Source organism: Sebastes umbrosus, chromosome 20, assembly GCF_015220745.1.
Source record: "Sebastes umbrosus isolate fSebUmb1 chromosome 20, fSebUmb1.pri, whole genome shotgun sequence".
Classification (NCBI taxonomy): domain Eukaryota; kingdom Metazoa; phylum Chordata; class Actinopteri; order Perciformes; family Sebastidae; genus Sebastes; species Sebastes umbrosus.
This window is the reverse complement of record NC_051288.1, coordinates 7,581,158-7,602,630: the sequence shown is the minus strand read 5'-3', so window position 1 is coordinate 7,602,630 and position 21,473 is coordinate 7,581,158. Positions and strand designations below refer to the sequence as shown.

Sequence of the window (21,473 nt, the reverse complement as noted above, 5' to 3'; positions counted from 1 at the left end):
AAGTTTAAGGCACTTTCACTTCTCAGACCCCGGAGTTGCCCACTGGTCGTTTATTCGTCACACCCCCGATATGTAAAGGCCTGTTCAAGCGCTTAAAAAAATGTATATGAATTTCAACCGGATTATGTGGACTGCAAATATTCTATTTCCTTGGAGAAAAGAAAAGTGGCGGGGCGTTGTTCTGGTGCGCTACGGCAGCACAACATCTACGCACACGTCAGTTGAATAGACAGCCCTTCAATGTGGCCCAGGACACATTGGCGTACACACTGATAAAAGAATGTGGCCATATACGGGCCAACCTCTGAATGTGGTCCGAGAACATCGGATCTCAACGCGTCTCGAGTGCGTTCACAGCTGTACTCACAGCTGTATTCTTGTGATCGGATCACGCAAGCCGTATGTTAATGCCAGGTCTGAACAGAGCCTATGTACTGTATCATCCAACGGTTAGGTAAAGAGGAACGGAAAACGACAACCAGGCAAACACTAAAGTGACAGAGTGCCTGCACCTGATATTTGCCACCAAAACCTCTGGGGAAGATTACTTACAAGAATATTATTTGTTCAATTCATTAAATTATACTCTTGGAAGGAGTACTTCTCCTCTGAAGTAAACATTTTAGCTTCCAAATAGGTTTCTAAGGGTTTTTTCTTGATCTTTGCTCTCAATTATAATGATAAACCCCTTTCCTCCAATGTGATGAAACTTCTGGCAGCGTTTGCCGCAGATAAAAAAGACTGCTGGAAAGTTTTTTCTCAGCAAGTTACAAACTCAGAGGTCATTGCTTATTCATTTAACTTACTTTTTATGTAAGTTTTTTTTTTTCTTTTAACTTTCTCTGCTGATTAGAGGTACATAATGTAACTTCTGTAGTTGGAGCTCCGCCACTCCACGTCTTCTATTCATTGCTATTTTATTTTCTAGATGTATTTCTGAGGCAACTGCAAATGTAATATACTAATTGGTTTGAGATGTACTGAACCAGCAACATTACTTTCTTTACATCTGTGCTCGGCACATTTGGAAAGCACTCACACCTTGGCACATTCGTCTTTAGACGGTACAAAAGGTGTAAATTGTGAATCCATGTGTGTGGGTGTATGCGTCTCCGAGAAAATGTCGAGGGGGTAGCACCTCCTAAAGCGTGGTCCACGAAGTCCCAAAGTTTCATTCCATCTCCTACACAGCATGCACCTCCATACTCTAATCTAATTTACCAATCAGCCGGCGTAATTACGCCCTAAGATCCGCTCCGCTGAGCAAAATGGCTTCTGTCTTCTGCTCGAGTGGTGCAAATAAAACCGCTGCCCCGTCGCTCCCGATGAACAGAGAGCGAGAGAAGACGGACCCCAAGGAGAGCGGGCGGTGTTACAAATGAAAGTCTTTACAGATTAATCAGGAAAGCCTTAGTTGTGTGCTTCTGGTAATTAAGGGTAAGATTAATGATTATGCTAATATGGTCTTGTTGTAGCTTATGAAATACTATAAATGGTGATGAGAAACCTGAGGTTTTATGAGCACACAAGGTGGATTCATAAAACTTGCATCCCGTGTTAGAGACATTAGTGAGGTTTAGCTTCTCTCTGCTTCAAAGCCACTGTAAGTGTTTATCCTTTTCTTCTCTCCCTCCACCATTTTCAAGCAACACTGTACACCCTAAACCTTTCATAATGAGCCCTGCAGTGGACCGGATTGAACTGGAAAGCACTGGAGTTAGGCACGGCTGCCCTCTCTCTCCCCGCTTACATTCACAGCGGGCTATAGAGCTCCTGTGCTCACTGATGTGGTATTTAATTAGCCGGTTGCCCGTCCTCGGCGCCGTCAGCCTCCCCTCTTGTCCGTCTATTACCTTCCGATTCAAACAACACAGTCTCACGGCAATTTCTGAAATAGTCACGAAATTTAATCTATTTGATTTGTGTACATAGATACGAGTTTCCATTTCTTTTTCGTGACACTCCGCATGACTTTCAACTACGTATTTTTAGTTAATCGTTTTCCAACTATAGTCCAGCAACACGTGTCAATTTCTGTTCCAGTCTTTTCAAAATAAAACTGCTCAGTTAGGTTTAGGAATAGATTGACTTGTTTAGGTTTAGGCAACAAATTACTTCGTTAGGTTTAGGAATAGATCGACTTAGTTAGTCTTAGGCAACTAAACTTCTTAGTTAGGCTTAGGAAAAGATCGACTTGGTTAGCCTTAAGCAACAAACTACTTAATTAGGCTTAGGAAAAGATCGACTTGGTTAGGCTTAAGCAACAAACTACTTAATTAGGCTTAGGAAAAGATCGACTTGGTTAGCCTTAAGCAACAAACTACTTAATTAGGCTTAGGAAAAGATCGACTTGGTTAGCCTTAAGCAACAAACTACTTAATTAGGCTTAGGAAAAGATCGACTTGGTTAGGCTTAGGCAACAAATTACTTAGTCAGACTTAGGAAAAGATTGCAGTTTGAGTTTAAATTACACCGGAAGTGGCGTAACTTAAGTACGGAAGTTACTTGACAAAAACGACTTAGTTAGCTTTAGGAAAACATTTTGGTTTTGGTTAAAATAACTAAAGTGCTGTAAGTTAAGTACGGGAGTTACGTGACAAATAAATCAACTCTGACTTGTGGTTTCACACGGGACACAAACACCGGTCTGCTGGGCGAAAGTCCTGTGTTTTTATCCGTCCATCCAGCCCGACCTCCTCCCTACGCGCCGTTCACCGCTCTCTATACTTCCTGGTCACATCAATTAGGTGGATGACATACAAATTGATTTTGTGCTGACTATCATAACAAAAAAAAAGTGAAATTCGTGTCTATGTACACGAATCAATACATTAAATTCCATAACTATTTCACGAACTGCTGTGCGACTGGGCTGGATCAAAATAGCAGACGGTGGCCCGGCCGCACTGACAAAATGTTGCCTTAAACATTTCTGTAACTTAAAGGTATGAGTCATGAGTGTTATGCTCAGCCCGGGCAAATCCACGAGGCATTGTTCCAGCCCTGAGAATGGATAATCCTGTCTGTGTGCTCAACTGTATAGAGTCATAGGTCAGCCGTTATCAGATGTTGAGGCGAGCAGAGCACGCCTGCTGCGCACCCTCCACATGACCTCAAACGGCTGAACACATGAGAGATTAGGGATGGAGCACGTAAACCATTGCCAAAGGTCATGATGCAACAACGAGATTTTAGAACTGAGCTTACAGAATCTCACTGTGAATGTACATGGTATATTTTTAGCCATATTTTGGTGGAACATTGGAGTTTTCAGAATTCTGAACATATAGCTGGATAGTGGAGAAGTGGATTACGCTGCAAGGTCAACCCGTCCTCACTCCCAACTCGTCAAATACCGACGCCTGGTCAGTGCCCCTCGGCGTCTGATACCGACGCACCAAGGCGCATTTTAGCGTCTGTATGAGACGCACCGGGCTTTCAACTAACTCCAATGTAAACCCATTTGCATCGGTATTAGGCCGTCAAAGCAACTGACGTAGTATTAAGAGCGAGAAAGTCTGCATAGGTTGGGTAGGAGTTCAAGTTGGACGAGTCAAACAAACAGGACTTTCACCCAGGAGACCACTTTTTGTGTCCCATATGTGAAACCAAGTCAACGCTGACTTATTTTACCTTACTTATGTTACGTAACTTACATGCATAAAGTAACATCAGTTACGTAACAAACGTACTTATCTAGTAGGGATGCACCAATAGCGATGGATCGGGTATCAAGCCAATACTGACTCGAATAGCTGGATCGGATATCGGTGACAATGGGGCAATATGGGAGTTGGCAAATATGCTTGCTTGTATATATTTATTATTGGAAATCAATTAACAACACAAAACAATGACAGATATTGTCCAGAAACCCTCACAGGTACTGCATTTAGCATAAAAAATATGCTCAAATCATAACATGGCAAACTACAGTCCAACAGGCAACAACAGCTGTCAGTGTGTCAGTGTGCTGACTTGACTATGACTTGCCCCAAACTGCATGTGATTATCATAAAGTGGGCATGTCTGTAAAGGGGAGACTCGTGGGTACCCATAGAACCCATTTTCATTCACATATCTTGAGGTCAGAGGTCAAGGGACCCCTTTGAAAATGGCCATGCCCGTTCTTTGTCGACAAAATTTAGAGTAGGTTTGGAGCGTTATTTAACCTCCTTGGCAACAAGCTAGTATGACATGGTTGGTATCAATGGATTCCTTTAGGTTGTCTAGTTTCATATGATACCAGTATCTACAATCTAGCTCTAATAATTATACATTATATAATCACATGAATACATGGCTTGCCACATACCACAATAGTGTAATAAAGCTCTACCATGTTCATGAACAAAAGAAAACTGTAATCAAACTTTTAACTTCCTGTTTGTTTGAATCACACTCTCGGTTACAACGTAAAGGTGTGCAAGGGTTGAAAACAGGTTTAAAGATTTGTATAAACACTTGAGTTGCTTCTCTCATGACGGAACTGTAACACCGCGGTGGCATTTTCGTCAGGAATTCACTTAACTGCATCTGAGTGGGAGGGATTGGCAATTTGTGAAGTCTTACAAAACACTTTCAGCAAAAAAAGAGGGTTTCAAGCCCAAAGGTCAACCCAAAGAGCTGAGTCATCCTTCAGTTCAAATAGACCATGAATGTCGGCTTTGTTTTCCATTTTGGTTTATTTCATCTAACTGAAGTGTGAAGCTCACTACCGAGGCGAGCTCCGTGTTTGCCGTTTGTTTCTACCTGTTTCGCTGCATTCATCTCTGACAGACCGGGCCAGCATCCCGTCGTCGCCTCCTCCTCTTCCTCCTTGTCTTTTTCCCCCCCCCTCTTTCTCTCTCTCTCTGTCTGTCTCTTATCTCCCACAGCTGTCCCGCCCTCCGTCACATCAGCTTTGCTCTGTCATCTCCCATGCCGTGCAGATGTTTCATCCTCGCTACTCCATCTGCCCCTCCTCCTCCTCCTCTTCTTTCCTCCTCTTCCACTCGACCTCCTTGTCCTCCACTAACTCATCTCTTGGTTTTCCTAGCCCACGCTGAGGGCTTGACTGACGTGTAACACCGCTGTGTGAAGAGCTCTCCACCACAGAGCTCTCGAACATGCTCACACAAAAAGACAAAAGTGAGCCGGTAGCTAAGTAACAACCTCCAGTTTTTACTTACACATGTTACTGACAAAGTAAATTCATAATAAAATACTACTCTTATTGGCTTTATTGTTATTTCCAATAGTTTAGTGCCATACTATTTTTATTTTTGTACTTGTAGTACCTAAAAGTTGCCTTGTGATTTGGTAACAAGCGCTGAAGTGCGCAACATTTTGGTGTATTTGACGCCCTGGACTTAATTTATAATTACGCCGTGCCGGAGGAATTGATTTTGGGTTGTCCATATGTCCATCAGTATGTCCGTCCGTCCCATTCTTGTGAACGTGATGTCTCAGGAAAGCCTGGAGGGAATTTCTTCAAATTTTAATATGTCGCTTGACTTCCTCCTCTGCTCCCTTCATGATTACAACAGCCACTAGACGTCGGTATCATCTTCTTGTATTGGTATCGGTGATCAACCATGTGATTAGATGATAACAGCCTTCAGAACCCATTAGTAGGTGTACAAAGTCCCTTCTAACCCATATCTATGAGGCTGATAACCGTCGATAACGCCCAGTCAATTGGCTGACAACATTCGAAGTGGGTGCACCACCAACATATCATAGTATATCATCCAAAAGCTCATATGTACACTTGCTCAGAATGTTGATTAAATAGTAATTAACGAGGATATAGTTTGCAGTGTTGCATTAGGTTGTGTTATACCAGGGTACATGTGTTTCTGCTGTGTCCTCCCCTATACATTGGAATTAGCTTGAAAATCACTCGCTTTAAATTACAGTGTTAATATTCAGCACTGCTGCATGAATTTGATAACAACTAATTCATAGTATAATCCACCGAGTCAGCTAATTTGGGATAATTAGGCAGTTGGATGCAAGGATGGGTAATTGGCCTTGGCAAAAGGTTTCAGCTTGGATTTACATTCATTGGCTACAAGTTCACAGTGACAGTGTGTTATCCCATTGGCACAATGTGATTCTACAGCTGCATTATGTTCAAAAGTTGCTTTCGAACTAGGTCTACATTTCATTTGACTTCCTTCAAACATGAAGATGTTTTTTTTACTAATTGTACCAATTTGGAAGATTATAAATATTAAACTACCATCAGTGAAACTCTTCCTTCATTTGTGTCAATTAAAAGCCTAGGATTATGCCCTTTCATAATAAAAAATATCAAAAGAGAGATTGGGGCTTTATTTGATATGGCATTAAAGTTGAATCTCTGAGGTTAGAACTTATATTTTTTTTACTTTTATTTTATGTAGGTAGGAACATAAAATATAAACGCTTGCACATTTGAGGTTTAACAACAGTGGGTTCAGTTGGATTAATGATACAGAGCTCACGGTTTGATATGCTCATGAAACTTTTAGCAAAATAAATAAGCCATGACAGTAGAACATCCCATTAAATGTGCAGAAAAAAACTTTTTTTTGTTTCCCCAGCCAGAGTTTGTGAAATTATTTTTCTTTCAGACTTACAGTGAAAAAAGCAAATATTCTTTCTCAAGGTGAAACTTCTGAAGGAATTTCTTTTTCAGCTGGTCCTTCATTGTCTTTGTGCTTTGCATTGTGTGATTATGCACACAGTTTTTTTTAGAGTGCATACTAACTATTTTGAGTATACTTGTCACTTTTCTAATGTGAACACGCTACACATTCAAAACTCTTAGAACTACAAAAGTGCAACCACACCCACCCCCCATCTAGACCGCAAGCGTATCAGACGTGTTTTCACTCGCACGTAGATACGTTCTGCTTTTCTGCGGTTCCGAGCAGCTACACCGTATGTAACTGTAACTCTCTGCTGCCCACCAGGTGCTATCAGCTAACTAGCTCTCCTCTTACCAACATGAGAAGATGTGCTTCATTGTAGTCAGCGCTCCGTTCAGTTTTGTCATTTGTAGGGATGGGTATCGAGACATGGCATTAACCGGGCACCGGTGCTAAATTATTAAAGACCGGAGAAAAGCGATATTTCAATCTGCTCTGTCCGCTGTCTCTCATCCACCGCTGCTGTGTTTACACAAGCACAACACGCTAGCTCGGCTAATAGCGAATTGTTGCAAACTAGCTAAAACAAAAAGCTTTCTATATGTAGTCTAACTGTTTTGCTTAGTTTGCCACGTATCTTAAAATGCTGGTAAACTTAGCAGCTGGCTAAGACAAAGCAGCCCTTCATCTCTCTACCAAAAATAATATGTTAAAAAACAACTGCTAAACAGTTGTTTAGTTATGAAAAAGAATCGATAAGAGTATTGATAAAGAACCGAACAGATAAGGTAGCAGTATCGATAAAATCCTAATAATACTCATCCCTAGTCATTTAATAAGTGATAGTTATACATACATAGGCCTACATACATTAAATGTATCTTACTTTGACATGCGAATCAAGAGAGGATTAATTCGTAATACGTAGCGGAAGCAAGATTTCAAGCTGAAGCAGTTGTTGATGACTTGCGGCCCCTACCGGCCGGTTAAGATTAGTGAGGAGTCGGCATTCAATGATGATATAAAACAGTCAATAAAATATGTTTTTTTTTAAAAAGTGTGAATCACCGCAACCAAAAGAGGTCCTTGAGCATAAAGTCATGAATAAGCACCAAAAATATTAGGCTAATGGGTCCAATAGTATGCGGGATTAGCCGTGGACAGACGGACAGATGCACACACACGACTGAACGCATCATCTCCTCGGGCGACGCCTGGCAGAGATAATAAGTATGTTGCATGGATTTGCAACACAGCTTGAGTGTTGCTGTTTTGTGACACCCCGAACAGGCACCGCTACCGCCTCTACTGTCATACAATCAGTGTAAATGGTGATTAAAACACCACAAAACGGTTATCTGCCTATCAACCACAACCCGTACGTATACACACAACACAATTGAAGTGCGAGGCCTCGTGCGGTGTGTAATTAAACGAGCTGCCTGTGTTTGACACCCCGCTATGACTTTAATCCACCCGAGATGCTCCGATGCCCTGCCCAAGGCCGCAGATTGTTCTTTGCCAAAACACAACATGTTCGCATATTGCAGAGTGCCTTCCGGATACGCTCGTCCAGGTCTCACGCACGCCATTGCACTCTGTATTGTCCTCTGTGTCCCTGCCTCATTACTCCTCATCTATTTTTAAAAGGGAATATGCCTTATTACAATTAGTCTGTTTAGAGGCCAATCTGTCACGCTCATTACAGTGAACTGCATCTCCCCGGCATGTTTTCCTTTCCTCTCTCTTTTATCTCTCCATTCGTCTCTGTCTTTCTACCTCTGCTGTGTGTTTCTGACAAATTCCTGCACTTGAAGATAAGGAGGGTGGAGGACAGGAGGGGACATTTTGCATATATATTTGACAGGGCTGGAACAATACACCAATCTCCCAATACGATACTATCACGATACTCGGGTGCCAATTCGATATGTATATGTCAATTTTTCAGTGTTCTACAAGTATTGCGATTCGATATTACGATTTATTGTTAACTTTTGTAACACTGAAAGCTGAATCATACACTTCTAGGGACTTTTACTTTGGAAATGAATACAGTAAGAATGTTTCATTTTCAGCTTGTGTGTAGTCAGAGATGTCCTGAAGTCAAATATATCAGTCGCTGTCAGGAAATATTTATAAAAAATAATTTCCAGCAACCCAAAAATCAAAGAATAAAGACATTTCCTTCACAAATTAGTGGTATTTTCTTTTTAGTTTATAAGGGATATGTAATGTTTGATACTTCAGGTGAATATAATCCAATCAATCTCATTTCCATATATGTATTTTGTATATACAGTTACCATTCCGCTAACTTCGCCAAGTCCGTCTCTAGCTCTCCCGTTAGCTCCGTTCTCTTTATACATCCATGGTCAGCTCCATCGGGGCCGTTTGAATGCATTTAACATAAATGTCAGTATATGGGTGCTCTACAGTTGTAGCGTCGGCCCATTTGACCACAGAGATGAGAGTGACGGCTGATTTGACCGCACGTTACCTCAATACAATAACATTACCTGTCCATGACAGAGTTAGCATGCAGCTTTAGACATGATGTCTCGCTCAGCTTTTCCTGTCAATGTGTGAAACCCAAAGTGTTTCCATACTTTACTGGATGTGTAGTGTTTACCACTTTGGATTTAAAATGTGAGGGTGCAGATCGTATTCACCCGGACCCTTCGCCGTTTTCTACTTTTTCGTTTTGGCTTGCGGTTTGTTTTGGTTTTTGATGGATACGGAACGGATATGACGTGACGTTACTTACACTACAACAATAAAAACGGTAACTTCCTTCTACCTCCACATAGACTCAAATGAAGGAAATATATTGATCCTGGCATTAAAAAATCTATTTCAAAATCGTAAAAAAAAAACACATTTTCCCCCACCCGTAATATTTGGAATATGTGACAGAGGAGGAAACAGCCGGCTGATGTATTGAAAAACACTTAGAGGATGTTAGACTGAGGAGGAGAGGGGAAAAGTGAGCCAGACAGAAAGGTGGAGGAATCTAATTTGTTCTTTTTTTATGATTTAAACGATCAAGAAGGAATTTGTGGCTGCCCCAAACTGCCGCTGCTAATGACAGCGAGAGACAACACTTCCTCTCAGACGCAGAGAGTGGAATTAGTCTCCATCTGAGATGGGTCCGTGGAGGACCGCTGTTTACCAAGTCAGCCATTTCTCCTCTAATTGTCCATGATCTGGTTTCAACCTGAAATGCATTACAGTCTGGGGCCCTCTGAGGACCACTCCCTTCCGCTCCCCTCCATCCTTTTCTTTTTTTCTCCAGCTCTCTGTGAACAGGGAAATAATTCCAGCTTGGCTTTGCCCACTTCACGTGAAAGGCATTGGAAAAGGCACTGCAGGGAACTTTTTAGCTACTTTAAATCTGCTCAGTGAACTTCACAGCCCTTTCCCACGCCAAACTGGCTGGAGGTGCACACCATGGGGAGTGTGTGTGTGGAGGAGTGGGCAGACTCTCCTTGAGAAAAATGCATGCACACACACGCTCACACTCACACAATGTATAGTATATCTGAAAAAGGAACAGGGAAGAACCAAATGAATGACTCTTGAACTTCATTACGTCCCTGTGCTGCTTTGTGCGGAATGACTCTTCTCGAATGCTCCTAATTGATCATAAAATCTTAATTAGCTGGATGTCCCTCTGTCCGTCCAGGCCTGCGAGAGACTGTTTCTCGACCACTTATTTATTACGTTGTTAATTGCAATTTCACAGTGAGTGCTCATGACATTTAGGGACCTTGCAGCAGTGGACGGAGCTGATTGAGAAAGAAGAGGAGTTGCTCAGATTCGCTTGTGTTAATGACCACACACACACACACACACACACACACCAACCTCGTCTCCTACAAATTATGTTCATATACAACTCATTTGCATCAGCAAAAACACTTTGTAGGGAACGTAATGCTAGCCAGATTATATTTTTATCAACATAAAGAGGAAATAGCTATATGCAATGTAGAGGACTGTGTAAATCCAACCCGTTCTCACTCCCATCTCATCAAACACCAACGCTTGGTTACTGTGCCTCGGCTTCTGATACCGACACACCAAGGCACCCTTTAGTGTCTGTATTAGACGCACCGGGCTTTCAACTAACTCCAATCGAAACCCATCTGCGTCTTTATTAGATGGTCAGAGCAACTGACTTAGTATAAAGAGCAAGAAGGTCCACATAGGGTGGGTGGGAGAGGAGGTTGGATGGGTCAAACAAACACAGGACTTTCACCCAGGAGACCGCTGCTAGTGTTCCGTGTGAAACCAAGTCAACGTTGACTTATTTTACTGTAGTTTTGTTACATACTTAACTAACGTCAGTTACGTAACAAACGTAGGCTACTTATTTTACGTAACAAACGTACTAATTTTAAGCCAAACCACAATATTTTACTAAGCGTAGCCAGTACTTTTGTGGCGTAAATAAACCTAAAAACAAAGTAAACCTATATTGGTCAGGGTGGATGGATGGGTCAAACAAACACAGGACTTTCACCCAAGAAACCACTGTTAGTTTCCTGTGTGAAACCAAGTCAACGGTGACTGACTTATTTTACCATAGTTTTGTTAAATAACTTACATACGTAACTAACATCAGGTATGCAACAAACATAGGCTACTTATTTTACGTAACAAGCGTACTTATTTTGACCCAAATCACGATATTTTCCTAAGCTTAGCCAAGTGCTTTTTTTGCGTAAGTAAACTTAAAAACGAAGTAAACTCACGTTGGTCAAGGTGGATGGATGGTTGGGTCAAATAAACACAGGACTTTCACCCAGGAGACCGCTGTTAGTGTTCTGTGTGACACCAAAAGTCAACGTTCACTTATTTCAATTTACGTCCGTAGCTTATTAACGTAACAAACATAGTCATTTTAAGCCAAACAGTGGATGTAGTCACCGTGAACTCACCTAATGGTTTTTGGACAACGGTTTTGAAGCCTTGATTTCGGCATTTTGGCTGTCGCCATCTTGTTTTTTTGCAACCAGAGGTGACATGACAAAAACACGGACAACACCCAGACCAGACAACACCGTGGTAGCGACCTGTCAATCACAAGGTAGCCCCGCCCTAAAACATACCCTGCTTTATGATCTATTTGACTCTAAATTGGACCATAATTTACTAAATGAACATCATGCTGTATTGAAGAAGACTTGAAACTAGCGATTGAGATAATAAACTCATGTTTACAATGTTTACTGAGGTAATAAATCAAGTGAGAAGTAGGCTCATTTTCTCATAGACTTCTATACAATCTGACTTCTTTTTGCAACCAGAGGGAAGATTAGTAGTACTTGTATATAAACCTAAAGGTTGCCACCAAAACATACAAGCTATCATGAGTTCCTACAGCAATAACAGCAAAAGCATATGGTACTGAAAACACCCCACATTTGCCTGATGTTTCCCAGTGCACAAACACAGCCGTAATCACCTATAAATTCAACCACTCTCACAAAGGCACAGGTTCAAAGCCACTCAGTGGTGGCAAACAGCTTTCAATTAAGCATGGCTGAACGAGTCGCCCAAACAGGTGCTTGCCGAGCGAATCTACAGAGATGCTACACTCATCAAGAGAGGGGTTAAGTGTTTTGCAAAATGTCTGTGAAAAGCAACAATTTGTAATATTTTGTGGTCCTGGATGTGGCCTGCTTGTTGCCTGCTGTATCTGATACATAATTACAGCTAAAGAATGAGCCGGCAGGGGATTACGGGAGGATTTGGATCTCTTCCCTGCTTTGGCTCCAAAAAGTTTCAGCTGCTTATCTTTATAACCCAAGGAGATGGAGGCAGAGAACGCAGCGACTGATAGGCTGAGGGGAGGGAGACACAGACCATGAACTTATATACATGCAGAAATGTACACAAACACCGCCGCATCCAATTACAAACACAAACTGTCGCTCACTCGCACACTCATAATCTCTTGCTTTTTCTCTCTGGCTGCTCCCTGTTGGCCTTCCTTCTTACATAAGCAGATGATGCATGTTAACTCCAGAGAGGCCGATAGATTTGCGGTCTAACAAAGGGTCAACATGGCAAACAGAGGGGCGATGGATATAAGTATACTTCCTTGAGTGGTTTTGAAAATCTATCAACTCTTGTATGTACAGACGGTGGTTGTAGGCAAAGACGGGGGCATCTGTTCAGCTCAGACAGTTTCATGAAAATCTATGAAATATCAGTCAACTGTGCTTGATTTGTGTAGTGTTTATGATCAAGCACAGTGGGGGGAAAGGGAAAAACAAACCTCCCAAATCCATTCTACAGCCAATTTATGGAATAGATTGACATAAATGAAGGGTTATTTCGACCATATCACAAAAAAAACATTTCCTCACTAAAGACGTTTACACATCGGTAGTATGACAAATAAACGACACGAAAATGCAAAATACTCGAATACCATATGTCCAGGGCTTTTATTGTGAAAATGTAAGAACGTAAGGAGTGGAACTTTGGCCATTCTTCCTTTAAATCTGTCTTTTGCTTGTCCCCAATCTTGAAATGAAAGTGCAACATGAAAACAAAGAGATGGTTTCAAACCAAATAGGAAAACCCCCCCCAAAGTCTTCAGCAAGATTGAAAGGTTTGGTAGATCTCAAAAGGAGCACCAGACTCCACTTCGTCAAACCTGCAGGAAATCCACATTCACCTCACTGTTCATTGTGATACAGTGTCTCGCATCCACATGGGTGCAATGAAAGATTGTCTCGCGCGTTTTGAAATGTCTTCATAACGCCGATGTGTTCAGATGAATCCAAAGACGGGGCTGACATTGACATGACGTGGATTTTTCCTTTCATCATTTCCAATTCTTAACGCTACGTGTCGTCATATGTTTCCCTGAGAAAACCTCCCCCAGGCAGCAGTGTTAATCTGATCTGTTCAAGGGCGTTACAACATCCCAAATGTCTCCCCACGAGTACTGGCGCTGGAGCTACTCCCTGTCGTTCCATTAGAGAAACTATCATGTCTGCCAGAGGGAATGACACAGAGAAAGAGAGAGAGAGAGGGAGAGGAAAGAAGGGAGACAGAGGTGGAGACTCTCATGTGATTTAACGTGTCAGCCATATATTTGGGACAGTTAAGTTGGTTTGGTCGACTGTGCAACTTAGGGATGCACCGATCCGTCTTTTTCAGTCCCGATACCGATACCTGGGTTTTGGGTATCGGGTGATACCAAGTACCGATCCGATAACAGTGTTTAACTAATAAGCTGTATGCCTCACTGTGTGGAAGTCACTGGGATCATTCTTTTATGTGTAAGGCAACATCAGGGTTGACTTAAACATTGTTTTCCTAACTTTGTTAGACAAAATTTAACTAGTAAATGCACCAGCAATTTGGTAAAAAAATCTTAAAAATTAACAGGAATTACAATTTAAGTGTAAACCTTTTTAATGCAGCAACAAATTGATAAAAAATTAAACTATTTTAGTCAGTATCGGCCCGACATCCGATCCGGTATCGGTATCGGTATCGGTGCATCCCTAGTGCCACTGAGCCCGTTCGCACAAAAAGGCATATAAATGCCACGATGATTCACAAGGCGTTTAGCGTGCAATAAGTACGCCTTTATTGATTTTCGCTTCTCATTTGTACGCCTTGTTTCATGTACTGACTGCAATGTAAACGCATCCCCGTATAAATGCTACGTTAAGAGTTAGTGACGTAGTATAAGAAGCGAGAAAAACCACTTATGGTGGTCGGGTGGGGATGTAGATGGGCCCAACAAACACCGGACTTTTAACCACAATGCCCATGTTCGAGACTGGTGTTGACTGGTGTTTTGTTTCGTAAGTTACATTAGTGACATATGTCGTAACGTATTTACGTTTGACATGTTTTCCATAGTTGCGTTACGTTGACGTATTAGGTATTTTACTTAGTTTACATACTTATTTTAAGCCCAACCATGACGTTTTCCCTTACCCTAACTAAGTGTTTTGTTTTTTTTGCCTGAACCTAACTGTGGATGTTTGCATGGCGTACAAATGACACGCAAAAAAAAACAACAAACACCGGACTTTTAACCAGGAGACCAGTGTTGATCGGTGTTTTGTTTCGTACGTATGTTAGTGACGATTGTCGCGTGTTTTTCATACTTATTTTAAGCCCAACCATGATGTTTTCCCTTACCCTAACTAAGTGGTTTTCTTGCCTGAACCTAACTGAGGACGTTGCGTGATACGCAAAGAGCGGCATACAAGGTGGAAAGGCAAAAATGCGTATTCATGATATGCGGAATGTCCGTGTAATGTCGTGGTACCAGATCCGTTGATAGACCGAGACAATACCAAAAACAACCTCCCATGACTGTACATTATCCTGCAGGTTTGACACATGTACTGCATCCTATTCATTTCCTGAGCCCTGAAAACCACTTTCACACGACGTAATTCCATAATGTGATCTTGACCTTGAAATGAGAAACCGCGTTGGGCAAATACTGAGGATATTGGTTTTCGCAGTCGAAGCGAGACTATGTCAAGATGGCTTGTCTCCTGTCACTCTGTCTGACGCTTCTGATGGGTTCTCGCCTCATAAGAGATTTGCAATAAAAGACCTGATGGAAAAGATCCAGGCGAAACCACGGCACACGGCTAATATCTGACAAGTAAGACGTAAGGTGCGTGTTGATGGAGTGACAATATAGTCGTATTTTTTTATGATGATGACAATATTAAAGTTTATTGATCCCCTTGAGGACACAGGGTCATTTCAAACAGCAAATAATGTTCATGTCTCAAATAATAATTTCCAGCATGGACAAATTAAAAAAACAATTCAGAAAATTTACATTCGGCTGCTCTGAGTCTCTTTGTTTACCTTTTTCTCATACATTAATTTCATTACATTTCTGCTTTGCCTTTTTGTTGATCGGTGTTCAACGTATCGTCATACAACAGCTTGTATGATACCGTATGAAAAGTTATTCCTCATTTTACGTGCGTTCTTCTACAAATGTCCAGCATCACGCGTCAATTTCCGCTCGTTAGGTGCTTACATTTTTTTTCAAAATAAACTTACGTCTTTACAGGAAAAAAACTTGGCTAGGTTTAGGCAACAAAACAACTTAGTTTGGGTTAAAGTAACTAAGGAAGCGTCTTTGAGTTCTTAAAAGTGCTATATAAGTTGAATTTATTATTATTAAGTACTGGAGTTATGTGACAAATAAACCAAGTTTGGATTAAAATATCTACGGAAGTGGCGTTAAAATAACTACGGAACTGGCGTAACGAAACTGGTGTTACGGAACTGGCGATACGGAACTGGCGATACGGAACTGGCGATACGGAACTGGCGGGACCTAACAGTGACCTCCTGGGGGAAAGTCCTGTGTTTGTTTGACCCACCCATCCACCCCAACTTCTTCCCTACGTGGAGGTTGTCACTCTTTATACTCCCTGGTTAACGATTACGTGGATTACATACAAATTGATTTTGTGTGATATACAAATTACAGTACAGTGCAGTACTTTTTGTAGGTATAGCTACAAACGGTGTAACAGCCTGTAGTGTTGAGCCAAAGTCAATTAAAGTCAACACTTCCTGCAGATATTTTACATTAAAAACCTATTAGCAGGGGACTTGTATTGAGGGGGAATAATGGAACTAACTACCCAGGGACCCAACTTTGGTAGTGCCATCAGGAAGCAAAGGAATCAAAAGTTTGTTCATCAGCAACCTTTAAATTGACATTATAACAGTAACTTGTTAATGTTGTCTAAATAAACTGTTTGACGGACTACGTTTTTCTATCTAAAATGGAGAACTCCAAGAGAACTTTTACGCCATCATGTCTTTAAAAAAAATGTAAATAAAAATGAGGCCAGGTTGTCTGGTTCTGAGCAGGTGGTATACAGTGGGGTTATCCAACACAGTCTCACGGCAGTTAGTGAAATAGTCACAAAATGTATTCTATTTGATTCATGTACATAGACACGGATCTCTTTTTTCTTCTTCTTTTTTTTGTGACGAATTTCAACAACGTATTTTTCATCTGTCTTCCTACGAATGTCCAGCAACACGTGACGGACGTTTAAATTTTTGCTCCAGAATTTTCAAAATAAAACTACTTAATTAGGTTTAGGAATAGATCGACATGGTTAGGCTTAGGCAACAAACTACTTAGTTAGACTTAGGAAAAGATTGTGATTGGGTTAAAAGAACTTCAGAAGTGCCATAACTTGACAAACAAATACACTCTGACTTGTGGTTTCCTACAGGACGTTGACCCACCCGTCAACCCCGACCTCTTCCCTACAGGGAGTTTGCCGTCCTTTATACTTCCCGGTTCACAATTACGTTGATTACATACGAATTGATTTCGTGCTGACCATCAGACAAAAAAAATGTACACGAATCAATATATCAATTTACATGACTATTTTAAGAACTGCTGTGCGACCGGGCTGGTTTATCAGAGCTTTTTCACTGAAAACGATGACGTTGAACCAAAACGGCAAAGTCATAAAACCAAAACAAATTGTTTAAAGATGCTAAAACGTTTCATCGAGCTGAGGGAACATGCAGAGTTGGATAATAATTCTCTGCTGGTTCATCACTAAGTGCAATCTCTTTAACATTACACATAGCCATTTTATACATTGTGGATATAAAAGCACTGATTGGTGCAGCTTTATAATCAAACTACTTTTTCTATTACCGGGTTTCTGTTCTGCCTTATATATAACTATTCCCAACAGTCACTCAGTCTAGTGCAGCCTATGCTTAAGCATCATTACGGAGTAAAACAATGAGGTTGTATTTTCCCATCGTACTGCAGTAAAACATATGGACCTATAGCTTGGAAACGGTGTCAGCCTCATTGTGACCAGCAGCTTCACATCAGTCAGAGAGACTGAGGCAACTCAGCTGTTACTCAGTGTTTTAATGGCCCATTCAAATTAAAGGCATTGTCAACAAGGCAGTTGGCTTTATCAAGGTTGTTGATCTAAGCAGGCAATTTTCTTCTTAGGAACCAAGAGGAATGAGATGGTTGAGAGCAAGTTAAAAAAAAAAGAAAAAGGCTCATCTGTGGATGCTGATGCAGCTTCACACACACACCGTATACTGGCAGATTTAGAAGGGGAAACACACAGAGATGCTGTTTTTAGTCACTCCAATCATTTATTTCTTTGTGGGTCATCTTTTTTGTCTCCAAGACGGTTGTCCTTTTCTATCAATTGGATGAGATCATGATTCCGGAGAAACAGACATCTGACAAGGCAAAGACCTATACAGAGCATCACGTGTAGAAGAAAACATCACTGTGATTATGACTATTCAGCATGAGACAGTCAGAAAGAGGAAGCAAAAGGCCACATTTCACCCCACCCCCTGCGAAAATCAATCTTCTGGAGCATTGTGAGACCAGCATACCGATGAGCCTTCATTCACATGTATCCTCCCTTTGTTGCTCTCTTGGCCTCCCTCTCATGAAAACTGAAATTAATATCTGATTTATAGGAACCTTTGAAATCGCATTATGCATCTGAATCAGGACTATACGCTGGCAATAATGTCTATAAGGCGCAACATGTTGGATCTTTATCCAATCATATACACCTATTTTGTAGCCTTACTCAAATGAAATCGAAGTGATCTGACATCCTGCCCGCCGAAACAGGTGGGGTCCACGCAGTCTGTCGGGGGGTTTAAACCCGGCGGTCGAGACGTCTCCCAAGGCGCTCGCTGGCCATTGCATTGCATTTCCTCAGGTGCACCGACTCTAGGACTCTGGGTCAGGTTGGAAAGGCCCGGGGTGGAGGTGGCTCACGGCTCCAACCTTGAGTTTCCTCGCCCGGACCTCGCCGCTTCTTGGGGCCGTGGAGTGCTCGTTGCGCGGTGCGTCGGGGGTCTATGGGGATGTCGGCAACCTACTCGTCTTGAAGCAAGGACCCTGTCTTGTTTAACATGCTTTGTGGGTAGGACTTTTGCCTTGTCATCACCATACAACCAAATTGTTTATGATTACATTGTTTACGATAGTGCAAAGTTCTTCATAGATCTAGCCTCTTCATTTTGCTCTCAAAGTGCACCAGATTGATGCATTTAACTTTAAAATGTACAAAATGTGTCCACAGTCTCACAGAATCCTGTTGGAAACACTGTATTCATCATGGTCGTCACCAAAAACTGGATGTCCCCCCCACTTCAAAACGTATTCCGGTGCCGCTGGGTACAGTGGTAGAAAGTACATTTACTCAAGTACTGTAGGCTACTGAAAGGAGCATGATGTAACACTTAGAGCTGGTGTGTAAAATGGGTACCTCAGTCCAAATTCAAAATATTGCCGAGAGCCGTCCCCCCCCCCCCCCCCCCCCCCCGCCCCCTCCTCCCTAGACCCGAGACTCGAAGTTCATGCGGGTTGCCAGGTTGAGGACACTTCTGCAGAAGCCGTGTCCTAAACTTACAGTATTGGGCGGATTACTTAGAAAATTCTACGTTAGCTAAAAGGAAACGTTCTTTTTCGTTCAGCCGGCAAGGGCTAAAGTTATCTGTAGGCTGGATAGTTAACTTTAACTTTAGCAATCTAAGGCTAGCGAAATTTGAACACAATCATTGATTCAGTCACAAAAATAAACTCTTCTCAAACTGGTATATGGTATCTATTAGATAAGATAAATGGCTATCATGTATTAATTTGGGGGACATAAGTCTCCTCATCACTTCATGCGGATCTAATATTTTACTTTTGATACTTTAGATACATTTGTACTTTTACTTAAGTAACAGGACTTTTTTCTCGTGGCAGAGTATTTTGACGCTGTTTTACTGGTATTTTTATTTCAGTAAAATGGTTATTTATAGTATAACAGGCTTGTATTGTCAGAGACATGTATATGTTTTCCATGTGGTCAGAGAATTTCAATAGGCTAGACATAGTGTGATAATATCTTTTTTTTTTTCCCCCTTAGCCAGGCTTAGCATAATCCTCTTTTACCCAATTTAGCATGCTTCCCAGCAACAATAACTGTGACATTACTGTACATACATTGCTAGCTCTATCCTGGATTGACCTCAGCATAAGCACACACAAAAAAAAAGATCCCAGAACATGTGGTTTAATCCGCTATCAAGACTTAAAACCTTATTTTGTTGAAAAGGAGTCAAAAACAGGGGCTGCCAGTGCACTGAGATAACACAATACAAGTCAACTTGGATTTCCTGGATACATGGCGTCTTCTTCATGGTGCTTGCCAGTGGTGGCTGCGAGCATTGATGGGCCCTGGTTCAAGATTTTTTAAATGGGCCCCCATTCAACCTGAGACATGCAAACATAAACATCAGAGCCAGCTGCTGGCATTAGCAGAAGCTATAGGGAAATGTTGTTGGGGGGCTTGGGTACAGAGAGAGAGAGAGAGAGAGAGAGAGAGAGCCACAGAGAAAGAGAAAAAGAATACAGTGACGCATACACATTGCTGAGGCAAATGCGGCCTCCAGTAGATTATGTTTGCTCGTATTTCCGTCTGCTCCGACAGCCTCACAAAGAGCAATTTTTATGGCTCGTTGGCTGAGGTGCACACCGACCTTTTGTGTTCACCTTGATAGGCCACCGTGCATTTTTACATAATGCAGATTTAGGTGCGCATCGAAAAAGAAATAATGCCACCCACAACTGCTTGTAAATGACAACAAAATGAACTCAAGGTCCCCCGACCTCGAAAAGTAATGCACTAGAATAGCCCACATAATAATTCATATGTAATCCAAGTAATTGTGAGTTAGGAAAGGTGACGTAGTATAAAAAAAAAAAAAGAAAGAGTAGTCCGGATAGTCCACGTAGGGAGGAGTTCAGGGTGGATGGGTGGGTCTTAGAAAACGCCGGACTTTCACCCTGGAAACCGCTGTTCGTGTCCCATGTGAAAGGTCAACGTTGAGTTATTGGTCATGTAACTTCCGTACTTCAGTAACAGCACTTCCGTACTTATTTTAACCCAAAAGTTGACTTAATTGTCATGTAACTTCAATACTTCAGTAACACCATTTCCGTAGTCATTTTAACCCAAACTTTGACTCATTTGTTACGTAACTTCTGTACTTAAGTAACGCCACTTCTGTAGTTATTTCAACCCAAACATTGACTCCTTTGTTACGTAACTTCTGTACTTAAGTAACGACACTTCCGTAGTCATTTCAACCCAAATGTTGACTTATTCTTTACATAACTTCAGTACTTAACTAACGCCACTTCTGTAGTTATTTTAACCCAAACATTGTCTTATTTGTTAACGTAACTTCCGTACTTGAGCAGCTCCACTTCCGTAGTTATTTTAACCCAAACACTGACTCCTTTGTAACATAATTTCTGTTCTTAAGTAACGACACTTCCGTGGTCATTTCAACCCAAAAGTTGACTTATTCGTTACATAACTTCCGTACTTAAATAACACCACTTCTATAGTTATTTTAACCCAAACCACTGTCTTTTGCTAAACCTAACAAAGTAGTTTTGTTGCCTATACACTGCAGGGGCTTGTGCAGGCGCATTGATCACTCATGCTGCTGGACATTCGTTGGAAAACGCAAAAAATACGGAAACAGAAAATAACTAAAGAACTTTTTGTAAGACATCATGTGAACCGTTGTATGAGGATACATTGTGCCAGTTGCCATGTGTTGGTGTCATGATAACTTTATATAATAAAATATAATGTACTTTTTCCTACCAATCTTTCCCTAATCTTTAGCAACCTTCCACAGCTTTCAACTACATCTCACAGCGTTCATCAGCGCATGGAGTTTGAGCACGATTTCTTTAAGGTTTACAAATAATATCTTGATCATTAACAAATACTTGTTGGAATAAGA

At 41.4% G+C, this 21,473-nt stretch overlaps 1 protein-coding gene and 1 long non-coding RNA gene across 5 annotated transcripts in view; both read left to right on the top strand.

Annotated features, from left to right (window-relative positions):
* The window catches only part of ca10a (carbonic anhydrase Xa), a 378,831-nt gene that overhangs the window by 294,396 nt on the left and 62,962 nt on the right, over positions 1-21,473 (top strand). The window lies entirely within an intron of this gene.
* LOC119479130 lies at positions 1,892-20,420 on the top strand. Its single transcript, XR_005204618.1, has 2 exons — positions 1,892-2,097; positions 16,744-20,420. It is a non-coding gene; the product is annotated as an uncharacterized LOC119479130 (long non-coding RNA).